This window comes from Phasianus colchicus, chromosome 11, assembly GCF_987193195.1.
Source record: "Phasianus colchicus chromosome 11, bPhaCol1.hap1.1, whole genome shotgun sequence".
Taxonomy (NCBI): domain Eukaryota; kingdom Metazoa; phylum Chordata; class Aves; order Galliformes; family Phasianidae; genus Phasianus; species Phasianus colchicus.
In genome coordinates, this window is record NC_143446.1 from 13493929 (window position 1) to 13517707 (window position 23779).

The window sequence follows — 23779 nt, forward strand, 5'->3', positions numbered from 1 at the left end:
GATTCAGAGAGGTTCCTGCTACATTACTGGTTGGTCTCATGTCTCAGTGAACAGAGAAGTATATTCATGTGGGAAATACAGGCTTTTGTTAGGAGGCTGCAGTTTCTTTTCTATGCATTAATCTTCTATCAGAAAAATGAAAATGTGACTTAGACATATTTAATAGAGAGGCACAGAATTATTTAATAGAACAACTCATCCATAATTGGTCATTGGATGGGAAGACGTGTTCTCCATTGGAATCTTACTCAACAATCAATCTTACCAAATATAACAGCTTAGTCTGGAGAACTCGGTTTCCATTTGACTTTTTTCTTACAATTACATTGCGTACATTGCTTTATGATAAATATTTCCACCCTATAAAGTCAACAAAATAAAAATTTTCAATGATCATTAATATTTAGAGCATCAATTGTTGGCTACCTGTTAAAAGTACCAATCCTAAGATGTCAGTTCTGTGAGGAAGAAGATTGTAAAGCATTACTATTTAGTTAGGATAATCATTAAACAAATTTTGCCACATTGCAAAACCTTCACAGATCTAATATTTATTTGGCAAGAAACTTCAGCATTATTTTTTTTCATTCATGTTTTCCTCTAAGCTTCTGAATAACCCAAAGACCACGAATTCTGAGTTTTAATTAGATGGGCTGCTTTGAATAAGTCATAATTTGTTATCCTTACAGATAGTCCAGCTTGAGCTAATCAATCTTCTGAAATTGTTACACAAAATTAAAACATTAAACCCCAACTTCTACAGAGGAAATCATCACATAGTGGAAAAAACAAAAGGTATTTCTCATTTTCATATAACATTAGCAAATCCCTGTTAAGATCTGTTTTAGATACAAAGATTAGAAGTAAATCCATAAAACATATAGCTCAGTGTGCAAGGAAAAGACAGTATAACCCTGTGCATTTACCTCAATTGCACTAGCATAGTATTGGAGAACAGAGGTTAAACATTGCAGTCATGCACAAGAGGTATGCAGCAGCCTCTTATTATCTGATGAAGATCATGAGTAATATCAAGCCTATGACTGCATTCTTGTCTAATTACACATGTGATTTGACAATGAGTTATTGGGAAATATGAGCCTGATTTAAGAAATAAGCCAGTGCTTAGGAAACAAGTCTAAGTGATAATCCACATGACTGTGAACTGGTCACATGTTTTCTCCAAGTGTAGATATGAAATCATCATGAAGAGACATCATATCACATCAGACAGACCTGATGAGATTGAAAAGGGCCTCTCAGGAGCAAAACTTAAACATTACATCATATAGCATTAACAACTGGAGTAATTATCTGCTTGCTTTTGCTATTTAGATTTGCTTTTTAGCAAATAGTGCTGTTCACTATATTAGTAGTTAAGGATGCGAGAATGAATTCTCCTAGCTCAAATATTCTCGAAGCACAAAACAGTTCATATTCCCTATCCTGAGCCCACATGGCCCAACTTTAAAGGCCAACAGTGGCTCACATGCAGCTTTTAGTATTCACAAAATCACAAACAAAGAAAGGAAAATAAATGCTGATTCCCTTTTTCTCAACTGGAATATCTAAAACTGGTATCTCAACTGGTATCTGAAAGCCACTGATGCAAGGGGTCCCAGGTCTCTAGAGAGATTCCTATGTACATTCTGTTCTCTTTCAAGCTAAAGCAAAAACTACCTTTACTACAAAGCAAAGAGCCTCTGGCAAATAGAATTTGGAAGGATAAAATTCACCGCTACAAGCATTCTGATCAACTTCACTTGAGCAATGAAACATCCATTGCTGCTTTCACTAGTATTCCAGGAATTTATAATTTGCTTTTTTATTCCTGACCATTCACAACTTGCTGATTTAATACTGTCACTTTGAAAGGTATTACAATTATAGAACCCAAACTATTAAAAGACATCTTTAAGAAATTCTTCTCAACACAAAAGAAAACATCAAAATATTTCATCTTCCTTACTAATCCCATTAAAAACTTCCCATATATTATCCCACAAAACAACATCCATGTATTTTTGCAGCTAAGCAATTTGACAGCATAATGGTAACTTCAGAAACCTGCTCTTTTATCTATTACATACACACACACACAAAGACATTTAGTATACATATACATTAACAGAAATTCTAGCCATCTACTAACCACAAAGCTTCATTCAACATAACAATAAAATGCATAAAACCAATTTAGAAAGTAAAACTACATAAACCTATCAAGATATTTTTAGACGGATTTGGCATTTGAAACACTGAAGAGAGGAGAAATTCATTTGTCAGAGCTTGTGATTTTTTCTCCCAGATTTGGCATCTCAGTAAGTTACTAAAACCACTGTAAATAAGACTATCTTCTCTAGGAAGGGTTTATATATATTTATAAGCTGTTACATTAGCATGTCTACATAAAGGGACTAATCATATTCCATCATTTTAAAAAATGGAGTAATAAAGAGGATTTGTTTACATAAAGCATTGTACATCTGAAAAATTAACATATTTCCATTGCTGGACATGTCTTTAACATACTACTGTGAGTGACTTATAGCAAGATGTATGGACTAGATGGGATATCTGAATTTCAATGCGAACTGATTTTCATTAATATTGACATTGGTGCATTTTTTTTCATTAAGTCCCAGCAAAAATGAATACAGCTCCACAACGCTGAAAAACATGTGCAACATTATCCGAGACAAGAGTCTAAAGGCTAAAAGCTGCTCTGAAAGCCTGTCATGCTACCTGGCATAGATGGATTTTGTTTCTGATTTATTAAGTATTTCACAATGCATTCCAGCCTTTTGAACTTGTCACTAATTTAGTACTACATCTTGCATCAAAACATCTAAACCAATGTACTGCCAGTAGTAACAACATAACCCTCTCCCCATCCCAGATGGACATTCCTAACCAGGAGGGGAAAGCCAAGACAACTTTTCAGACCCTTCTGGAATGACTATTCAGAACAGCAACTCCATGCGTAGCAAAGATGTCAGCCAGAAAGTTTAAATTTAGTCACAGAGATCTTTCAGTGTTTCATTTCCAAGAAAAGACAACTGTAGCTTACCTTACAAAAATCCAAGTATGACTTGCAGAGGCAATTCTACTGGATGCTTTACTCATTTTATTAATGACAGGATTTGCTTTTTTATAGGTATGCAAAACTAGATTCTTCTAATGGAACACTAGCAAGCAGAAAACTCCTGAAAGACATCTTAAATTTCTTTCACTCTGTAAAGTCAAACGGGAGTATTTAACATTTAACATTGCTAAACTGGAGGCTAATCATAGAAACCTGTGACAGCTAATGGGTCTGCCTTAGTTAAACTAGTCAGAAAGGATTTAACCTTCATTTCTGTTCAGGTGATGCCCGCAAGTCATAAAAGGAGAGAATTAGCTGCCCAGTATCCAAGCAATATAGCACAATTCAGAGATGAGAGCTGCTTAATAGCATAAAAAAATCCTCTTCTGTGTCTTGTCATTTCACATGGCACATATATTACACCTACAAAAAGCTGAGTGGCAGATAAGGGCTTGAGCATTTCAGACAGCAACCAGGTATGCTGACCAACACCTTATTCCTGTGCTTCTGTACTCCCACCTATCTGTTCTGACTATCTGCAGCCTTCCAGATGCATGCCCTAAACGTTCTGGGTCAGAGAACTTTTTCCAAAAAGCGAATTTAGAAAATAGATTATTTAAAATCTGAAAATCTTGGTTATTTAAAGTATTTCTTCAATAACCCCTAAGTGGCACCTGCCAATAGAACACGATTAAACAGAGCTTCCTCTAGAGCAGACTTCAGGATGGATACTTTTAAATAAAGTATCGTCATGGTTTGCTGAAATAAAATCCATAAAACACACATCAGTGAGAAGATCACAAAGTAAAAAGTTTCTACTGAATTTCTTTCTTTTTTTTTTTTTTTTAACATGGAGCTAATTCTAGTCCAATAGTAAATGAGACTTACCAAGGTAACAAAGTCTACTGAGTCTACAGGAGAAGAGTGCCATGAGGATATTTAAGCATACTGAGTGTTATCTACATTCTGCTGAATTTAGTGCTCACATAGCTTAGTAGACCTGCTTGAAATACTGTGTTTATCAGAACCTGAGGGTAAAACTCCAGAAAGGTGGGAGACAAAGTTTCAAAATCATTTGGAAGATTATTAATCATCATGCTTGAAAACCAGTCTCTCTATAACATGACAACTGTATGATCACTACAAAACCTGGAATTCTGAATTATGAAGGTAACAGAAAGACTTCTGAAATACACTGTTTAGAGTACATGAAAAGGGTGAGAACATCTCAACAGTACCAAGTTTTGGATAACTCTGTGTTTAGAACCTTTAGACTTAAGATCCACAGAAGGCCACTAGGCAAAAGACAGAAGTGTGTTTAACGTTCATGTCTGTTATTTGTCGGGTTTTTTTTTTCCATTAGTTCTAATTTTTCCAGCATTTTTTCCCTCTTTTTATGTTCTTCCAGAGGAGAACATGATAATGATTTAATTAAAAAAGCACTGAAGACAAATTTGGACATTGTTGTAACACACAACAGTGAAATCTCTGAGATATTCAGCTGGTGCTGAACAACGTGGAAATACTGAATGAGAACAGCATCTGGAAAACAGTCACCAAACCAGGACATTGAACTGGTCATTGTTTTCAACATGGCACAGTTCTTCTACTTTTTATCTAAAAATATTGTATTTCAGAAGATTCAGTAAAAAGAGAACAGTAACACTGGGGAAAACAATTCCACTGAACATATAGCAATCAGTTTTAAGAAAGGTGCAAAGCTTGGTCTGTCAAAACAATCATAGCTTCCCTTTTGTTTATAGGAAGGCAGAACTTTGAACTTGTGTTCCCCAAACCATTATTTTCCTAATAAGCAGACTATCAATCTGCAGCAACTGTAAGAAGGCTTACTTGCGAAAAGTTTTTCCAAAAAAAAAAAAAAGCTGGATAAAATATGCAATACATATTTGTATCCTCAGATTTGCTGCAAGGCCAGTAGCCAGAGAACATATTAAAGAACAAAAAAAAAATCTTAATGTTCTCAAGATGATGAATCTTTCACGCTCAATTTGCCTATTCCCCAGTTTTGGGGGTATACCTCATTTATCATGTGAAAAGCCTAGAATTTCATTCACTTGAAAAATAGTTTCTCTGCCTATTCTCTCAGCACCTTTAATGCTTGTTGTTGTTATTTTAAAGACAGAAAACATCAACAGAAAACACACTGCATCCCTGAGCATATGCCTTCAACTCAGGAACCAGCTTCCCACCCACAACTTTACAGGCTGAACTTTATACCTGCAGGTCCCAAGAGTCTTTCCAGCAAGATAAATGAGTTACCACCCATACTTCAACTAGCAGAGAGAAGTGGGGATTTTGAGCAAGACTAACGCTCAGAATCCCAGCCAAATAAGGCAAAAACTTCAAGTCTCTTTCTGCACTATCTAGGATGGTTGCCAATAACTCCATAGGCAAGGGCAAAAACACCTCAAAATGCTAATGCACTCGTGAAGAAAACCAGGGATTAGAGTCAGCTAGAAGGAAGCAAATCCAACACAAGGTTCGCATTTGAACAAATATTTGCCCAAAGGCAACAGCTGAAATGTCCACTTAACTGCTTGAGCTGATTATCTCAGATACAGGAGCTTATGTCAGCACGAGCTCCCTCCTCATCCATTATTCTCTGTAACTCCACTCCAGGTACTGGACTTTCTTTCCTTTCCCCCACCCCAAACAAACCTTTATCTAAGAGCACGTTTGGGTCACGTTACAGATTTCCAACTGTGTTTGGCTGCACGCTATAAAGCCAAATACACTCTTCTGGCCTGTTTGTGAAATTTAAGGCTGCACTGAAAGCCCAAGCTCTTAAAGACACCCATCAGCCATGTTGCCTTCCAGAGCAGGCTTCTGCTGTTACTCTAGCAGTTCTCAATGTCACTTGGGAATAAGCCACAAAATGTGCAGGAAAGAAAAATCTAGACACATCTATCATATATTTCATGCTTGTCTGGGGAGGTTTCTTCTCTAGTTAAGAGAATATTTTCAAGCAAAGGTTAATTATGCACTAGCTTTCTAAGAGCCTATAAAGGATTTACAACAGGTTGTTGGCAGCATGTGGCAGCATTGATCACCTCCCTGCATGCCTGCGAAACACCAGATTGATAGCTGCCTTATGCAGAGTTGGTTTAGCTATTTTCTCCTTAGCCCTATTATAATTGGAAGAAAAAAAAGAAAAAAAGCTGCTCTGCAATCTAAATTCATGAACTAAGCCATACATAGCAATGAATTGCAGATCTCCTAGAATCACTGACAAAGCTGCTGTTAACTTCAAAGCAGCCCAAATTTGTCCAAAAGGAATGCAATAAAAGAACGACATCTGAGGTTCTCAAGGTTAGACAGAAAATATGAACAAAGGAGAAAGCTCTTTTACCAGCAGCTCTCTGCAGCTTTCCTTCAGAAGTGTTGTAAAAGCTTATGTTCATTCCACCAAAGGAGCCTGAGGCAGTGACCTGCTAGCAGCCATACACAGCATTAACTTAAATTCTAGAAGCAGCTTCACCAAACTTGACTTGTCATTACCCCTGTGTAAGTTACTGACAAACAGATAGATATCTTTTTTTATTTTTTTCCTAAGTTTATTCCAAAATACCTCATACACATTACCTAGTTGTTATCAAAAGTCTGCTTCATTATTGGAAATAGACTAAAACTTCTCAAGAAATAAATTACTCCGATTTAGTCACAGCAACAGAAGAAAAACAAAAATAAGAACAAAAATAAGTCGGTGGCAAACTAAATACGTCAAGAGTATCTTGCAGGTACCATATGCACCACATACATATTCCAAATGTCATACATGCATAAATGTGGCACAAACAGTAACGGCACTGAAGAAGCATTTAGGTAAAAATCCTCCTTTAGAACTGCATCAATAGAAGCATTGCTTCAGCAAAACTCACTGTAACCTGTACGTAAAAGAGGCCAGAACATAGCAAACAGGGAAATATCTGCATGTGCATTAAAAATCTGAAGCATTAGTTATGCATTTATGAGCTAAACAAACAGGTCCTTGCTTTGGGTTCAGATTGACATTTAACAATAAAGCAAACCCCATACAAAATAATCATGACCAAAAAAGCAGCCAATGTAAAAATTTCTATTTTGTCATCTTGCCAGATGATAAAAATCATTCCCCACATTGAAATTAGATTTTTCAAAGCTACCATCCTGAATCATTTAATTTGTCTAAGTACTCCTAATGCAGTTGCACACTGCAATGAGCATTTAAATTTTAGATTAAGCAAATGAAGGGCAAGGTATTTCTTCATACACAGTTAGAATACTTAATGGCAGAATGCCTCACAGCTTACAGAGATGGGCAGTAACCCAATGCAATTTCATCTTACTGGGCAGATGCATCTTTTACCAATATGGTTTTTACTTAATATTTAAATTACATCCTGTTACATCTTCCTATTATACTTAACAGTGTCTCACAGCTAAACCATGGAACTAACCTGTGTAGGATGACAGTGAGTAAGGACTGTAGTTAACCCCATTTTCACCATCTTACTACCATACAGACTTTCTGAAGTGTGGTTAAAAAAACTGTTTTGCTGATCAATCAGGGAATTTCAAACTGTAAAGTTTAAAGCTTGAACACAGAGGGTTTAGAAAGAAGTTCAACCTTCAAAAAGTCTCTTGCAATTCTCTCCGCTGGTCACCACTACCAAGCTTTTTCTGTCTCCCTCAACAAACTCTCACAAACCCTGTAAAAGAAATCTCAGTTGCTAGCATCTAACTCTAAAGTATTTCTTCCATATTTTCTAAGCCTAAGCAGCTCAATTCTGGTTTAAATCCTTTGTAAAAAAAAAAAAAAAAATAGAACGGATGTCTAGGGAAAAGGTTTCTAGATTTTAACATAGAGCATTTATTAACAGTTTAAGTTCTTGTTACCCTTTGTTGGCAATAATTAGAAAGAAAATAGAGTCCATTAATGCCACTAATCATTGATCAAGCAAGCACTCATCTCTAGAGACATAATAACGTTAAAAAAAAAAAAGTACCGCCATCTTCATTATTTCATCTAATTAAGAATTAACGCAGAGATCAGTTACTTCCATGAGAACTGAGTATTCCATCTCTTCCTGGAGAAAAAGAGATCACCTAATAGATTTAAATGACCAGAAATACTGTTTTAGCAAGAAGAAATTAATTGAAACATCATGAGACGGTTGAAATAGTGGTATGGCAAGCCCAAGTCCACCTAATACAGGGTTTCAAGTTTCTTCTATCAGTAAGCTTCAGTCAGAAAACTGAATTCGCATTGCTAGCCGTATAAGAGAAGCTGTTACTCTGTCAAATGATTTCTTACTAAATCTGACTGCAAGCATAAAGCATTAGCATAATTTATTAGAACAATTAGAATGCATCCTTGTTGTCTTCTAATTAGATTATTTCTTGCTGGTAATTACATTAGACAAAAAAAGAATAATAGTTTCAGATTTATAAAATCATCTGTAGAGTACGTGAGGAGAAGATGATCAATAACGCTAATCTACTGGAACACAAATTGCCAGGAAGATATTTTATCATGAGTGATTTTTTTAAATAATGTATGCTTCTTTTCAAAGTCTATGTTCATCTTACTCATACTTAAAAATAGAAGGGAAAAGATACTAGAATAATAATCAGAAACAGAATAACAACTGTAGATTGAGGACTTCTATTAGACGTCATCTTTTCCCACTGACCACAAACCCAGAAATAAGAGCTGATATTACATTAACCTTATAAAGAAAAACAGAATAAGAAACCTCCTCCCTCCAACCTGCCATACTTCAAATACCAGAGATGTTCCAAAAAACCCAGTTTCTTTTAATATCTCCCTTTCTCTCTCCCCCCCAAAAAAAGTTTTAATAACATACATTGCAGATCATTTTGGTTTTTTGTATTTTTTTTGTTGTTGCTTTGTTTGTTGTTTTTTGTTTGTTTGTTTTTTAACATTCCCAAACTCTTCTGAACTTTGTTAGCATTCTGCATTGATTACGTCAAAGTTGCCCTGAACTTTAGAAATCATTAAATATTTCACATCTTGAAATAGGACAGCAGGAAAGAGTATGGGAAGAACTAATAAAAAAAAATAGAATACAGCAAAAACAGGAGAGCAAACATGAGTAAAATGTCCAGCAGCAGAACACAAAAAGATACCTCCAGATTTATGGAAGTAAGACCCCAAATGAAGAGCAGTTGAAGGAGCAAAAAGGCTCAGCTTCTATTATATCCTTGGCCACTCCTTTTCTTACAAAGATGAAATGTACACAAAATAGCATCAGTAGGTTAATTTAAAATGACAAACTGTAAAGCAGTTTGAGGACACAATTATCCAACCTGTAGCTAAAAACCAGATGAAGTGTAAAATACTACAACTACTATACTCCATCCTTCAAGCCATCTAATCCATTCCAAAAGCTTCAGAATAGCAGAATAGTCCAAATCTTTAATGATTCTGTACTGTTAAGGTCCTACCTTTATTCTTGGAACTCCACAAGAATTTGGGATATTTTAGTAAAATTACAGGCCTTCCCCCTTTTACCTTTCACTCAACTATGAGACTTGTATGACAGGAAAGGAAAAGAAAAACAGTTTGTCACCTCTGCCTCTGATAAGTCTCTGAACATTAGTGAAATCTGGAGCCTTTAAAAAGCCATTAGCCCAGTAAATACCATAATAGCTGATGAGAAATTGCCCATGAGAAGAAGCTAGGGTCTAATGAGGGCACAACAACCATCTAATAAAATCCATACTATACAAAATAAAGAATGGGAAATAACTGTGAACCAGGAAAAAGAAAATTATAAAACTGTATTCAGTGGGCAAAAAGCTAATGAAGCAAACGAGGAATAGCAGAATTAAAACTAGAGCTAGAAGACAGAAAAAGCATACTGAACTTAGTTATGTTAAAAGTTTAAAAGGGAACTTGAAAAGGGATGAGACAGGAGAAAAAGTGAACAGAGGAAAGCAATTACCAGATACTTTAGTGACTCTCAGCTAAAACATATTTAGTGCTTGTCTAACCAAAGACAAAAACTTTATGGAAATGTGTAATAGTTCATATCATAGATTCCACGCCTGACTCTCCTTTTGAGAAGATAATACCCCAAGCTAAATTCAAATAGAATTTTTTTCAGAAACACTCAAGAAGTCAAATAATTTCCACATCACAGCCCCAGCAGAAACCATACCTTTCTCTTACTCAGAACAGCATCTGGATAACTGTTTGCTATAAGAGAGCAGGATCCATGTGGAAAAGGCTTTGTCATGTCCTGCTAAAACTGAGTCGAGGGCCAAAGCTTCTTGTAGGTTTTACCAACAGAGTGCAAAGTTTAATCCATACAGCTTAAAAGCTGTCGCTGATGAATCTGAAATCATTTGAAAGCTTTATCTGGGATTTGGACGTTTATTTATGCCTCTCACACTTAAAAATGAGGTATCATGCATGCAAGATTATTGCAGCACAAAAAAAATATACAAAGCTTCCCTTTCTCATAACATATCTCTCAAACTTGGATAATGGGTCCTTGAGTGAGAATAAAGCACAACAAAACACACAATTACATAAACACACACATTAGCTCGGAGTGGGGAAGGAATGTAGGAAATATAGGATCTAATCACTAATCATAAAGATAGCAAGGCAAGATTTATCCTTAACAGTGAAATGCTGAAAAGATTAATATTTCTGCAGTGGAGAAGCTAAGGAAAACAGACTAGAAAACGGTCCTTAAAACAGTGCATTGCCTGAAAGTTGAATTACCATTTTATATTATCAAAAATAAATGCCTTCGGCAGTCCTGACTAACATTTCAGCAAAGGATACCTGGAGAGAAATATGCAATATTTTTTTCAATGTTCACTCTGGAACAACTGCAGCTGTTACATGCAAGTTGAAAATTCAGCCTTCCACACACTGTACTTTCAAGGACGCCTCAGATGAGCAGAGACCTGACTTATCTACTGATAGCTCAGCCAGCTGCCCTAAATGGACTGCAAATAATTTTCTGAGAGCTTTATAAAAGTCTAGATAATTTTCAGTGAAGTAAAAAGACAACAATTTTGAGTTTCTTTTCCATCAGACATTTCCACATCAGCGCAACTGTGCAGCAGTAGGCAGATAGGAGATAATACATTACAGGTGATTGCACATACCTTCTAAAGAAGGTACTAAATTATGTTGTATGATACTAGTTCTTAGGTTATGTGATTCTTCTCAAGGCCAAAGAAATTTTTATCTTCTTGAGAGTTTAGGGTTTGTTTTTGGTAGTTTTGAGAATGGGGACTGGAAATGAGATAGGGGAGTTATACACTTCTCAGAATGCAACTCAAAAAAATAAATTCCACACAATTGAATCCTAGGCATTTCAACAAGACATGGAATTAAATATATGAATAAGCTGCAGAGTTATGCAGCATTTAAAAAATAGAACTAAAACTTAATGGACTCTTCCAAGTCAAGTAAGGGGAAAAGACGCTAAAGTGATCCAACACGGTTAATTGCTGAGGAATAGTTCACATTTTATGAATCCAATGGATTTGTATCTGAAGCAAATAATATGACTATAAGTGGGAATTTATATGTGAAAAAAAAAAAAAGTGGTTTACTCCACTGTGGGAAAGATCTAAACCTTATCCTAGTCAAGCAGCAGTAGAAAAACAAAAACATGAAGGAGTTGAAGGTATAGGATATGCCTTGTACTCTATATTGTAATACACAATGTATTACTCCTCTTATTGAATGTAAGAACTACTGAAGCAGAAAACCAAGGCTGAAAACTTTTGAAAGATACATCTTATTTACCAGACTTACAAGTAGTAAAAGCATTTGGAATTTTAGCTTGCTTATCCCATATATACTAATGTACATACTAAACTTTCCAGCTCCATTTCATAGTCCTCAAAAGCCTTTTACTGAGTTTCCAGTCACAAACCCAAGTGATGTTCTTGCACGGTATCCACCATCTAACCAAAAAGTACAGGAATTTCAGGTTAGTACAAATTGCAGGAAAATGAAATGAAATTCACTTGGCAAGAACTGATTTAGAAAAAAACAACCTATAGAATTTGGAAATTCTTGCCTTATCCCATTCTTTACATGCAAAGCTTCCCACTGAAAACTCATCCACAAGAGAATACATGTATACTTTAAAGACAAAACAATGCAATAAATTTATTGCAAGCATTGTAATTAATAACTGATCTAAAGTACCATAAGCTTACAGCGTCAGTTTATTTCCATAAGCTTGTTTGCTAACTAAGCAGACACAGGTATGCTGCCATTTCATTTGTTTATACATTTATAAATAGCTTTGGAAGTCTCGCAGTAAAAGCTACAACCAATAATCTCAACGAAGTAGCAGTCAGCAGGTAGCCTGAGAATACTGAGAATACAAGCAGTGGCACGGAGTTGTTTAACACTCTCTTCTACCACCTTCCAGTTATCTCAAATATAAATGACAGTCTCCCCAGTGACTGCTCCAAGGTTTCAATTTTTTAATTCCTTTATGTAATATCAAAAAGTAAAGATCTAGGTCTTCTATAAACACGAGGAAAATAAACAACAACACAAACACCACAAAGCAAAAAAAAAACAACACAACAAACAAAAGCTTAATGCTTCTTAAAGCGCATCCCTGGAGAATTTTGCTTTCCAAACTGCCTCCCTTCCATATAAAGCAATTCAAATAGTAGTGAATCTACATTAACTGTCAATAATTGTAAAATTGCTTAGAAACTTTTAAAAAACCTACAAAATAACAAAATTTATTTTACATGTTTACACTTTATAGACAACTCCTTTCTCAACCTTATTCACACAGCTTGATGTTACCACCTAATTGCTGGACTGAGATTCATTTTACCTTAGGTCAGTATTTTGCTTTGTCACAGACCTCAGGGCTAATTGTTAAGGACAGTTCAATAAGGAAAGGATGAAGTAAACACGAGGATGTTGCCAGTTCACTACTACATGGGAACATTCCAGCAGCTTGCAAACTCAGACCATAATTGCAGATATACTTTTTCAGAACCATATAACATACGAAGTAAAATATGATTTGCATTGATGACTCTGAGCCTACGTGTCTTAAAAAAAAAAAAAAAGCTTGAATGCATGCTTGAGAATTTATGAGGCTTTGGACATGAAGATGACAGAAATAAATAGCATACCCTAATCTGCCGTACTAACGTAAAAAATAAAAAACTATGTTGTTAATTCTAATATTATAGACCCAAAAAACATATACAGACTTTCAAATAATTATGCAGCTTCTGAAGTGGCAACTGATTCATTCCAATGCAATGACATCCAAGTTTTAATATTTCATCAGTCATCTAAGGAAACTTTATAGAAGTAAGCAAACCATCAATCTAAACTGCACAGATTACACAAAAAAAGTTTTGCTATGCTTGTTGTTTGGGTCATGGACAAGATATCACAAATTTAAGTGGAGTTCATTCTCCACATGCATATTTAAGCTGGTCATTACTATGAATCAATGTTGTGTAAATTGTAAACTTCTTGTATTTATGAAAGTACGTTAAGTGAACAAGTAACACAAAAAATAATCTCCTATTATGGCCATTATATTATGCATTAAAATATAAGCATCCATTATAAGAACAAGTTGTTAAGAACTCATGGGAAGGTCATTAATTGTCAGGTGTTTTTTTAATGATTGTAAAAAATAGCTCGGGTATACATGCAACAAAAAGGATCATTGAGCAAAAAGCTGTATTACCACCTATTGAGTGAGACAATACTTGCACAGAGAAGAGACATTCTACTCAGCTACTTAAACTACATTAGCACCGCCTCTGAATTATTTGTATCATTTATTTTACAAGTAGATTCAAAAACATCCAGTAATAAGATACCTCTGAATTGACACTCTGAGCATCTCAAGCAGAACATAATCCTTAGTTATATATTCTCCCATGTGAAAACATGTAGTCTAAGAGAATGCTACTACAGAAAAAAAGCTTGAGTACCAATCGTCCTTTTAATAAACACCTCACAAAGAGACAAGTGTGCCACAATAGAACCAAAAGTCACTAACAGTTATTTGTATTTTTTAGAGGTAGATGACTTCCCAAATCTATCATAAATGTCAGGAGAATGGTCTGATCCTGACAGTCTTTACAGGTACAAAATGATGTACATGAGCAGCCACTGAAGACATGATTAAGCTTTCAGGACCCCACCTCAACCCGCAAGTGCCACAGGTTACTGGTAGTTACCACATCCATCTTCAGCATAGACCAGAGGTTCCTGGCTTGTTTCCCAGTCCATGAAACCTGTTGTAATTCCTCACACCCTTTTCCCCTTAAGAAGAACTCAAGCTGCCTCTGTTTCTCACAGCAGGCTCCAGCAGTGGTTAGCACTGCAGCCACGCTTTCAGACCACATTAACTTCATTCAGAGACTCGATGCTTACCTCCACATCACATATCTACCAGCACTGGGGAGTGGATCCATCTCATTAGCTCTGCATAGAAGCAGCAAAGAGCTGGCTGTACTTCACTCCATTTTCACTCCAGTCTCACTTGTAACACACTTGCCTCGTTCAAACGTGGCCTACCTCATCAGCTGAGAAACAAACCTTTCTTCCATTAAAAATCAAAGAAAAGCACATTATTAAAAATACAAAATATTTCAGAAGTCTATTACTCATGAACAAGAGAATGAAAATGAGCAAATTAAAAGCATGTTCCTAAGGCAGACATCCTGTGAAGAACTGAACTCCTTTACCAGTAGCACAGTGTATTAAAGAGGTCATTTCATGGCAAAGCCATGGTGAGACACATTAAATATGGACTATATTAATTAAAATAAAGAAGAAAAAATTGTAATTTACTCAAGACTCCTAGCTAGTTTTAGATGAAAATGACATCCTGTGGGTAGCAAGTCAGCATGATCTGGTGCTATGCATTTGCAAACTACTTAATGAGTCTTTTTATTGCTGTTATTTGTAGCTTGAAAAAAATAATTTGAAGTGTTGGAAAGCATGATATTTATCCAAAATAAGCTCAACGCCTGACAATCACTCTGAACTCATTGCATATCCATCACACATTCCAGAGATGAGTAGAGCTGAGATCATATGATAAGCAAACATGAGATGAGAAAGACTGGGAGGCTAGAACAACACTGGATTAAATTTCCAAATTTCTCCTATAAATTACTAGCAAAATACTGAAAGGTAAAGAATCAGTTGCTCTTTAGTAACTAGGTTCTATGCAAGACTATGAACTGTTTGAATGTCCTGGTGGTTGTTTGTTTATAAAGTACCTTTACTACTTTAATGAATAGCAACAATGCTAGTGAAGCACCACCTTACCCTTACACTACAAATTACCTACATTAAGAACACTGAATATATGGGGAACTGTACATCCTACAGATCACGTGAGCAAACTAATGAACCAGGAAAAAGCTACCACTTCACCACTCATTATAAGTCTTCTACCTGCACTGGCTTTCAGAAGCCAACGGGAGGTCAAGAAATCAGCTCCAATTCATCTCTGAACCAAAGGAAAGCAAACTGTCTTTCAAACCAGCTCTGTCCAATTGCAGATGTAGAATGTCTAAAATTCAAACCTCAAGATTTTGCTCTGTAAAAAATACAGGGTAATTTTCCTTTCTTTTACGTGTTTATGTATTTTTAACTGTTGCACTTGTTCAGCATTCATGCTGTATTTTCTATGGGAGTAGCACAGCAGCTAAACATCCTTGTAACTTTTGCTAGACATATCTAATTCTTGGCAAGCAGGTACTCTGCTACTCCTGAACTCCATCAGCAACAGTGAACAATTTGAAGTTTCACAGAACTTTGATAATCACATTTTTTAAGTATTCTCATGTCATATACACTTAGCCTAATGTCTAATTAGCTTTTCAGTAAACCTGTGCAAGACTTACAGTGGTGCAGCTGGAGGAACATTGATTTTGTCTTCATTATTTTGTTGAACTTCTACTAAGTAATTTGCATTTTCCAACAAGAGATACAAAAATGAGAATAGTTAATGAATAGATTTTTTTTTAGAAGAGACATGTTGATATCTTGGAATATTTCACATATGAAATCATAGCAAAAACTTCAGAAGCCCACATGCATGAGTTTCTTGAGATCAGTATGCACCTAGAAAACCATGTGGTATTGGACATCATTAAATATATAAATATCTAATTTACTACACTCTAAAGAGCAGTGTGTTCAATTGCAAGATACGAATGCTTAATAATTTCCCAAAGCCAACCTATTTGATTGACATTCATTAAAAAAGGCACAAATCCTTTAATGTTAATAATTTAATCCTTTTAAAGCCAGCTTTCAAAATTTCCCTCTCAAGTTAGTAAGAAGAAAACACACTACTATTGAGATGAGATAAAAATATGGTACCCATTTGGCATGGAAGTATTCCCTCTGACAGATGCTCAGTGAAATGTTACACCATCTATGTCATTTACTGTAGTTTTCTGTCAAGATATTCAGCAAACTTTATTACCTCTTGGTACTAATATACCAAGAGCTTATCTGAATAGCATGTCATCTCCTACAGCATGGCTGAGTGATGCAAGACCAACACCACTGCTTTTGTGTTCTGATTCCATGCTTGAATTACCATTTCTCTCAGTCCAAATATTTCAAAGATGATTGTTACATAATTATTACACCATGGATTTCAAGCAAACATTTAAGCATTTAATTTTACAGGTATATGGCTGATATGCTTAAACCAGTCTGACAGTTGCAGTTGAAGTGTATGAGAAAAAAAAGGAAAGTTGTAAAAATGTGCATTTCAATACAATGGAAGTAATAACCCCATATGATGAGATGCTTCAGGTTTCTCAAAGGGAATTGTTTATCAGTATTACAAAATGTTCCTATTCCATTTTTCCATGATGTCATGTCTGCTGTCTTAAATAAAACTGTGTTGCAATATATATTTTATTGCTCAGTGAATTTTCATTACACATTTTGTTATATCATGATTGTGTTATTTTCCTAAATTACTTGCCACTTTTTGTATTTTTTTCATCTTCTAAAGGTGATAGGTATTTAAATTCACAAATTAAAAAAAAATCCCATAGTTGGCCACCTCGCCTATCGAACCTTCTCACTAACAATTTGCATTTCTCTTATTCAAGGATAAGTGAATAATTCACAAACCAAATTACGTCTACATTGGATTTACTTTGTTTGCTTTTTTTTTTTTTTGAAAAGGACCCATAGACAGATTTTATTTTTTTAAAAGATGATGAAAGCTTCTAGCCCAAGGCATGGCAAAGGAAATCAGCCAAACTCTTAACCTGGAATCACTTACATGCTTTCACCCAAAGCACTGAAATCGATTCACCAAATAGGATTTTAACATATCTGTGACCATAGGCAGAGTTTACAAGTTATTTCATCCATTTTAAAAAACAAACCTCTAAGCCAGTAATCTTAGGAGATACATAAACCTACTATATTAAAATTTAGAAGGTGCATCTTTTTGGCCTTTAGAATACTGTTGATTTCTTAGCTTTGGAGAGGTTTTGCTCTTGCGCATATTTTAAATTGTTATATATGGAAGCAGCAGCAGCAGATTTTCTTTAAAATGTTGTTCTAATTTTCAAACCTCTATCGTGACCCTGTTCGAGCTGATGCTGAAAGTTTACAACTGAAAGTCAGTCTTGAAACCACCACAGCAGTGTTGCACATCTCTTCAGTGTAGAGAAACTCACTTTGAGAAGAAAAGTAGCATTGGCCTAGATCCATCTCTCATAAATGGGATGGATTTCTTTACTATTTGAACACTGAAAATTAGGGTTTCAAAGAGATATCAGCCTAAAAGCATTTCCTGTATTCCCTAAGGAAAGCAAAGAAGCTGTCTCAAAAATAAGCTTCAAATACCTCCTGTTTGTTCTCTTGTAGAGCAAGGCAAAACAGCAAAAAATGTCATATAGACTAATGCATTTTTCAATACCATTGAAAAGCTTCCTGTGTTACAAAGGCCTGAGAACCATGATAAAAAAATCTGTTGGTAAAAAAACAAAGTTCATTACCAATGTTTTTAATATCTTTTATTATTATTATTATTTTTTTTTTTGAAGCACCATTTTGCCATTTTCCTATTTGCATATATTCATAAAATTCAAATCCTTGCTGGTAGCCTTTAATGGGAGCCCAAAGTGAAAATAAATAAATATGGGAAAGTCAAGTTTCCTTTAAACAATATATATAAAACTACTTTAAGTAGCACTGTCTTCTTATTTATCTTGAAAACAGAGTGGAGTCCTATTGCTACTGGCAGTGACATTCCCTCCACCTTGTTAAAATTATGTCAAAGGAAAGAAAATCTTTCACAGATATTCTCATAGACTGTTTTCCAAGCTGACATTGCAGAGGTCAAGAATAACTCGTTTCTATACAACTTAGAAGACTATTTCAGATAAATATACATTTCTAAGTATCAGATTTTAGGAGATTATTTTTATTTGCACGTTAATGTTTTTCAAGGCTTTTGACTTGATAAATATTTACTATTTTTAAAATAGATGCTTCTAAGAGCACACATTATTACAAGAAAATGTACTTATATTTTTTGCTTTCAAGTCTGCATAAGTATGGACTACTTGAGATAACACAATTTTGTGTTGCTGTTGAAAAATTAGCAGTACTGACATCTCCCAAATCCCCCCTTACAGTCTCTGTAATTCCATACACAGTAAGCCAAGTAGAAGTATCACATAGAGTAAGGCAGCAATTCCTCTAAGGGAATGCTTTAACAAAGAAGAAAAAAGCATAAACACCTCCAGATGCCTTGCATGGATCACGTGGAGTCACTTGAAAAAAATGCATAAGGAACTTGAAAGTTCCGTGACTTGTCAGAAAATGGCTGCTAAATAAAAAGCAGAAGTTATTGCCCTAAGGGAAACTTGCATTTTCTTTGCTGTTATTGTTTTCCATCATGTTTCCAGATGGAGTGATACCTTGTAGTGAGGCAGCATATCAGAAGGTTTCAACAGGTAGAGAATGAACACACGAAAAAATCATACTAATTTATCCAGGCTCATAGATGGAGTTTGTACATTGGTTAGAATTCATTAGCTGAACCTATCTGCCTACATACTGTCAACTTCTACTTAGATGCTAACAAGCATCATCAATTAAAAACATCTGTTCTGTATCAACTAATACCAGACTGTTCATTTGCTCACTTCAGATTAAGAGAGAAAATAAGAATCATTGAGATAACACTTACAGTAAATGAGTACTGCTTATAATTTCGGCACACAAATATACTAAAATTATCTGAAAAAACACAGCAGGAAGGCAAGGGAAGAGAAGGCATACACTTCTGAAGATACATACCAAAAAACATGGGATCAAGCATAATCAGAACAAAAAAGTTTGTACCAACGGAGGCTTCAGTGAAAGCCCACTGAAATTGAAGATAGATCTTGGCCTGTCAGATACTGAAAAACTGCTCAAGAGTTACATGATATCATTTCAAATACAAGTTGAAAATAGACAAGAATAAATCCATGCCTTGTATTTTTTTCCTGAGCTAGGGTACTTAGCAAAGTTCATGATTCAATTAGCAAATTAGGTCATATTTGGTATCTCTGCTGATATTTACCTCATACTGCAAAACTTACAGGAACAGCATAATCTGTGCAAATTAACAGTATTCTACTCTTATATATTCCTTCATGTGGTCATGATAACAATAAGCAACTGCACAACTTCGATGTGAAGACAGACAAACCAGAAGAAACAGACAAGGTGTAGCAAGAAAAACTCTGACTACATTAGGAAAAATTCTTCAAAGACCGTAATTAAGAAATTCTGCAGTCTCACTGGACTACCTGTTGTGGTACTTAGAATAATAGAAACATAGAATGGCTTGGGATGGAATGGATCTCAGAGATCACAGAATTCCAGGTTCTGTGTCATGGTATTGACATAGTGAATAAAGAAGGTGAGGCATCTGCGCTGCCATCAAAGCAGCAAAGGAAGCTGAAGATTTCAATGCACAATGCAAGATGAGGAGGGTCTAAAGTACTCTGGTAGATTCACTGGACAGAGAGAAAAGTTACTCAGTCCATCTTTTACTATATAGCATAACTGAACTCACCATATCTGAAAGAAAAACTAGTAGCTCACTGAAAAAAATTATGCTTGAAACTATTTGACTATAATGATCAAAGTATGACAGAAACAAGAGAATAGCAGTTTTGAAAGAAAAAATAATCCATATTTGATCTAGCTCTAGCTTCCTTTGTGTCAGCACTTGAACACAGCAAAGGTGCTGACAAGAGTTCTTTTAATGTCACTGTGAAGGCTACTAAAGCTAAATAAGGTTTTAAAGACTGCTTACCTTTAACTGATGGCCTGAATTGCAAAAATTCAAACAAGAGGCAATCCACCATATCCCTTCTTCAATGTATTTTATGTATGTAGAAACAAAGCAAACAAAATGGAAACAGGCATCTCTTGCTGTGAGAAAAATAACCTGCCAGCAATTTCTGCTCCTGCCTAGTTTCTAATTCTACGTTATTCTCAGAATATCCCCATTTACTGCCAGTGCAATCAAGTTACAGCTATTAAGAGCTCAAACACTTTTTGTTCTTCATAAATACTCAAGTTCCTTTAGTGTGGTGTAATCTGTATTTTCACAATTGTTATAAAAGCAGGTAACTGCTGAAAATACCATTCCAGAAGTTATTGTTAATGTATTTACAAATCACAGCATAAAATTATTTATTTCCCTAACCAGTTATAGTAAACGTAGGAAACTAAAGATACTGAATTTTGTTAATAACAGTAGTGTGCAGTTAACTCTTGCTGCTTTCTGAACTTGTTTCTATGCCACTTAGCTTTACTTGCACTCACTATAGTGGAAATCATGGCTCCCAGTAATCCTGCTGAGTTGTGAACATCGTCCAAAAGACCAGAGAAAATCACAGAGAAGCAGTATCTTGCAGTAGCTTCTAAATGCAGTCCTCTGGTGTAAGAAAATCTGATCGCACTCCATAGTCTACAGAATATGTCAAATACCTGTTCTATTACACCTGAGGGTATAACAGAGTTGCTGTTAGGCAGAGAAAAAAAAATTACAAGTTATTCTATAATGTTATTTTTTGTAATGCCTTATAAAGGGCTGAGAAATTTACACAGTGTTTCTGAACATCAGCACTAATATATTGTACTGCCTATATATAGGTCTCATGGTATCATACATGATTTTGTCTGATTCTGTAAGGTCATTATTCTCCCTTCTGGAACACTTCAGTTGGTTTTTCTTTCTTCTGAACAGTTAATCTGACATTTTATGTTTTCAGTTGATATAACAAAGAGCTAGAGTATTAGAAACACTGATATTACCATTCAGTGTAATTAATCAAAATTCAGGTCAAGGGAGTGTAACATGTTAGAAAATGCAGTAAATTCACTGCATGCCATGAAGAATAATGATTGAATAAAACCAGCACAAGAACCAAATGGAGATACATTTTCTGAACCAGATAAAAATATGTTAATTTTCAAGAAGCCAAAGACATTTTAGCATCTCCCTAAAAGGCAATAGCGTAAGAAATACGCACCAAGATAGAAAAACGTAGGTAACACTATAACGCAACAGTATAACACCATCATGTGATGGAAAGCACAGCAATGATAGTGGAGTAGCAAAGTCCTAGGCTACAAGTGAGGATAAGCCCAAACACAGCAGCTGTGGATGCAGAAACAAGGAAAGAAAATCTGCTTATCTTTGGAAGGCCCAGGGTATGCAGGAATCTTCAGAGATACCTTCACCTCCATTGCCCTTAAATGAGGTTTGGGAAGGGGTGGATCCAGGCTCCAGCCCTTCCAGTCACTCAGGTGCACTGCTTGCACCTGAGCTCCCTTGGGTTGGCCCCACCTTTCCACCAGGTGCTCCATCACTGCTTCAAGCCCTGACTTAGCATTTCTGCTACATGTAAGAACAATGAGAGAAGAACTGAATAGGAAAGCCACATTATTGCATATCAAACCAGGTGTTTAGGCATCTGAACTGTACAAACTGAGGTCGGATACAAACAGTATGCCACCAAGTATTCAACACAAACAGCAGCAGGACTGGCCTCATACAGAGCCAATAAAGTATACATCTCAAATTATATCCCCTACAACATGCAAAGCACTTATTGCAAATCAAGCATTCAGTGAAGATTTTCCCCAGCTGGTGATAGAGCATTCAGTATTTTGAGATTCTGCACTACCTTTACTATCTGAAACTTGAAAATCCTATTCTAACAACATGGGTATTCAAGAACTGGAATGTACTTTTTCAGATGCTCAAAAATTACCCCTAAGCAGACTGAGAATTTCATCACTGAGAATAAGTTTCGAGAATAAATTCACTGATGATAGAGGCAATCACCATAAATTTCATCTTAGCAGATTCCATTAAGTATTAGGAGAGAAGCATTCAAAATAGCAAAATAGCAACTTCTGCATTCTTGGTTGTGAGACTAGAATGATACCAAGACAATTAAAATTTCTAAGCACAGAAGATTCATCCTCTCTTCACCTGGCTTCTTCAGACTAATCAGTTCAACACTCATGACTAAACACATGCAGGTCACTTCACACAGCAAGATAGCAAGAAATTGAATGCAATTCCCTTCAATACAGAAATAAAAAGTAATCATAACTTGTCAATGTACAAGCATTGCACAAACAACTGAGTTTAGAACTCACTTCACCCAAACACTTAAAGAATGCTCAGAGAAAATTGTATGCCTCATTTTCACTTTCATAGCACTCTTTTCATGTACTGCAAACTGCAAAGTACAGTTTTTAACTTTTTTTTTTTAACTTTAGAATATGAAGTAGAGTTAAAGGTTTCATTAAAATTATTGTCATCATTAGAGAACATCAACATCATGCTCCACCACAAAGCTCTACAATTTCAGAGCTTTCCGCATTCATGTAAGCAATGGCATAAACATTAAACCAGTTTAATTAAATGCAGCATAACAGGAGATAGTTTTCGAAAATTGGCACTGACTTGTTTGTATACATAATTGCTTTAGATGAGCCGCTGTATTTTAAAGAAATTACTTTTTTTCCAATCATGTTAACCATTATCTGTTCTGACACCCATTTAATTGGCAAGGATTCAGCCACTCTAAATAATTCCATTACCTATGTATTAATCATTTAAATAGTTGCTGCTGTCTCCTATTCGAACATCTTCAGCTGTTTTTGCCATTTATATCTGACTTTAAAAAAAACCAAACGTTTCATTTAAATCAGTCCTTAGAGTTAAAACTACTTTAACAACATGCAGTTTTCCCACACATTTATAGACAAAGACTCAGGTTGTGTAGTGGGAACATGAGTACCTAATATATAATCCCAGATAACAGTCAGTTCATCAAAACTTCCTGAAAACATTTTACATTTCTAAAGAGCCAACTAGCTAGTATAAAAAAAAAAAAAAAAGGTGGTGTATAGTCAATGAATATAAAGATGTTATGATTATAAAATAAACAAGAGAGTTCGGCAAAGCAGATCATAAGAAAAAAAGAGAATAGATAGAAAGCTTACTCACATTCTAGGCTCAGTGCAAAACTCCAGAAGAGGGAACTCCAGAAGAAACCCTTCCCCACTGGTAGTCAGCTCTTAAATGGGTCTAGGAGAGGTGCAGCCAGGCTCCACCCCTT

General features: G+C 35.4%; 1 protein-coding gene across 7 annotated transcripts in view; it reads right to left on the reverse strand.

The window, feature by feature from the left end:
• FHIT (fragile histidine triad diadenosine triphosphatase) overlaps window positions 1-23779 on the reverse strand; it is a 511778-nt gene that overhangs the window by 424209 nt on the left and 63790 nt on the right. Inside the window, exon 1 of one of the 7 annotated variants that reach the window (XM_090148338.1) lies at window positions 10270-10288. The exons of the other annotated variants lie outside the window; for them this stretch is intronic. The gene's annotated coding sequence lies outside the window, so the exon portion shown is untranslated. Of the gene's footprint in view, window positions 1-10269; window positions 10289-23779 lie in introns of those variants that run through there. 7 annotated transcript variants of the gene reach the window in all.